The following is a 3,916-nucleotide window of genomic DNA, read 5'->3' as shown; positions in this document are numbered from 1 at the left end:
TATGAAATCACAGGGATGGTACCTAATTGGGCCAAGTTAGATGCCAGGTGTGCTAAGTTGGTTCATGGGCCATAAAGTTTTAAGGGCAAAGCATAGTAATATGACGAGTCTTCATGATTGTCAGATCAATCTGGATCAACAGTGGGTGCTATCTCACTATGGAAAATTGTGAGGATATTACCCATAGCAACATAGCACCTTGGTGATGCATGGCATAGATGACATCATGGGCCCGCCCTTCTCCAAAGTAATGTTACAGATTGTCCTTGGTGGCAGTTGTCAAGTAGGTCATAGTAAAGTGGTGATGTTTCATTGGTCCACTCAGCCAACTCAGTGGGAAATTGTACAATCTTGTTGATCACCATAGATCTAAGGAAAATTGATGGTAGGCGCTATCTCGCTATACAAAGCTGTGAGGATATTACCCATAGTGACATAGCACCATTATGCCACATGGATCAGTGGGGCTAGGTCTCACCAAGATGAGGATGCCAGGTTGTGCCAGGTGGTTGCCAAGTGTTTCATGGGCCCAGAAGTTTTAAGGAGATAGTGTAGTAATACAGCAAGTCTTCACGATCATCAAATCAGTTTAAATCCATGGTGGGCACTATCTCGCTATGGGAAATTGCTCAAAGGATACACATAGTGAAATAGTACCTCAGTGACATGTGTCCTAGTGGGTCCAATGGAGGTAGTAATGATTAGATGCACTGGCAGTTAATGTGATCATCACAGTTGAAAAAGAAAAGATGGCGCAGTTAGTTAAAAGACATGGTCACTTGCATAGAAACTTGCAAGGTGGAAAAATGAAATGAACTGATTGGTCCACATGGCCTATTTCACTTACAGTGTTTAGCTAACTTGCTGACTCTACTGATTCATGCACCAAAAATGATAAGAAATCAAGGTTTTACATGAATCTGATCTTCATGATCAATTCCAATCACCAAAAGTGAATGTGAAGCATGTGGAGACACTCTACCACCCCGATCTAGTCTATCTACTTGGTTAGAGCATAGTTATAGCCATGCCTCTATCTTCTCAAGGCCCTGTTTTAGTTAATAGTCAAATTTTGTGGTACCTAAAGCTATACTTAGATCAGATTTCTTTAGATCCCTATGATTGTTCTTGGCAGAGCCTTGATGGCGGTGGTTGCAGGATAGTTTTGGAGGGAAAATCTTAGTTATGCCTAAAATATAAAGGCAATTCTTGTGAATTTTGTAAAGTTCAACCTTTCTCTATTTTCTCTATTATTACTCTACAGATTCTCAGTGTAAATTCCCCTGTGCCTTTGAACTACATGATTCTCTGCCTTATCTCTTTCAGCCATTGGTATGAAAGTGCAAGAACTCTTTGCCTCTTACTGATGTTTTGTAGAGATCTATGATCTACATGACTATATCTCCTTGGCCTATGAATGATAATATAAGTGAATCTCTCTTTCCTTGTGTCATTCATCTTGGTCTTCTAATCCGCATGTGATTATTAGATTAAAGTAAGTCTAAATGTGTATATCCTTAGTTTCATTTTGGTTCAATAGTGTATATATGTGCAGAGATTGGTTTGAATACTCTATTTTGGTGCATCACCTCTTTAGATTAGATTAGGTAGATTTTCTTTCATGCTCTCCTTCTCCCTTTTCCTCTCCAAGAATAGTTAGGTGCATCCTGATAGTAAGAAGAAGTTGGCCTTCTCCAGAGACCCAACCTCACAGTTCAAGTCCCACAACTTGGAGGTTGTTTCCATGTTTCACTAGGTTGTCCTCATGCATAGGCTTTGGACAAGGGTGCAAACCTCAATGACAATAGTTTTTGGCATGCTTGGTGGGCCAACTTCTCAAAAAACTTCAAACCTACTAGTGTCAAAAGGATATATTTCAAGATCAATATCAAGGAGATAGTACTGGCTTCAGTATTTAAGCCTTCAAGAGGCTCATTCTTCAAAGTACTTGGCAAATCTGAACTTCAAATATATATCTAGTTCTAGACCAAAGTTGCAGTGATTTATGCCCAGAGCTGAAATAAGGGCATCTTCTAGAGGTAAGTTTCAGTATCAAGAGCTTTCATTTTCAAACCCTAGAAGAAGGAAGACTAGAATATCTTTATCACCAGTTAGGAGTGAAATAGTAACAAATTCACCTACAAGATCTATCTCTACTCCTCCTACTATTAGATCTCAACCTTGACTACCATCAATACATATCAATATATCACTTGTCTATATGGCATTGCCTAGAGCTCATACTTTTGCCACCTTTAATGGTGGTAGTCCTCTTTTATTGGCCCAAAGACACGACATACCTGTAGCTGCACTCAAAAGTATACTAGAGTTTACTGGCGAAACTTCTATCTCTTCCTTAGAACACATTCAAGAGGTTGCAAATGTCTGCAATATCCACGGTATTATAGAGGATGATGTTGCAATTAGGCTCCTAGCCTCATCCTTGAAATGAAAAGCACTACAATAGTATAGAGGTTTAGCTTATGGTTCTATAATAGATTGGGATGGATTAGAAGCAGGATTGTACAAACATTTTGAGGATAAAAGTGACTATTTGTCACATTTAGAGCAGTTGACTACTATAAAAAGATCCCCCCATGAATGTATGACTAATTTTAATTATAGATTTCAAAAGACATGGGATAGAATACCTACTTCAGTGAAGCCTACCCCTGGTAATTCCTTCTTGCATTACCTTAGGGCTTTTAATAGTGATATTGCCACTACAATCCAAACTATGGGAGGAGATACCTTTCCTAATGCTTATGACATAGCAATAAAATTAGAGAACATCCTAATACAAGAGGGTAAACTAGCTCCAAGGCCTCCTATACCTTTCTTCCCTGATGTTCCAAATCATCAACCAACAATGGCTCCTCTTCCCACAACTTCTAAGTCACAATCCCTTGTCCCAGTCCCTCAAGCTTCCACATCTTCAAATGGGATAGATGAAATCAAAGATATGATGAAATCTCTAATGCAAAAAATGGATAAAAGAGAAAAGAACCTAGAGAAAAGATTGCAAGATTATGGGAAGAAGCTGGAGGATAACTCCTCTATGATGCAGAAAGTAAGCAACAAGGTGGTGACTTTAAAAAGACAACAAGCTCAAAGTAGTAAGCCTCATCAATTGCAATATCAAACTCTAAGCAATGGTAGGCCTCCAAATCCTAATCATTGGAACAATTCTTTTGATCAAAGTAGGTAGAGTGGCCATGCTTCAACCTCAAATGTAAACCAAAGCAGGGCCATAGTCCCTCAAAATAATATGGCTCAAGATCAAAAATTTGCCCCTCCTGTAACTACTCCTATGCCTATTGTATGTGTCAGAAGGCTGAATCTTTTATGGATTTGATAGTCCAAGAACCTACAACACAACCATCATACAAGGAGGACCAATTTAACAATGCCTCAGATATGCAAAGACAGGGTGATTGCTCTTTTATGAATCATCAGATGGAGGAGTATTGTAATGTAAACTAGGATTCCATTGCTCATAACACTAGAAGAAAAATAAGAGCTATGGAAGATGTTGTCCCTCCTCCTCCCAATCAGGCCTCAACTTCAAATGCAATAACTCATGAGCAAGAAGCAAATAATCAATCAAGTGCCTTTCAACAACAAAGGAAAAATCATGGCAGAAAAGATGCAAGTGATCCTCAGGTTATTCCATCTCAACCTCATACAATTACAGCTCCCAAGGGTTCTACCAAAATACCTACTATGCCTTTTAGTGTGGTAGAAAAAATGAAGAAGACAAATGTGAATATCTCCATGTGGGATGTTGTTGCTATTATACCCATGCAAAAGAGGTTGCTGCAGCAAGAATTGGAAAGAATTGAACCAAAGGATCATACATTCACCATGGAAAGTGCCACAAGCCTAGTACAACCATCAAGGGAGGTAGAAATAAGTA

This window comes from Cupressus sempervirens, chromosome 7 (genome assembly GCF_028749045.1).
Source record: "Cupressus sempervirens isolate cs-2001-9-10 chromosome 7, ASM2874904v1, whole genome shotgun sequence".
NCBI lineage: Eukaryota > Viridiplantae > Streptophyta > Pinopsida > Cupressales > Cupressaceae > Cupressus > Cupressus sempervirens.
The sequence above is the reverse complement of the archived record's forward strand: the minus strand, read 5'-3'. Positions refer to the sequence as shown.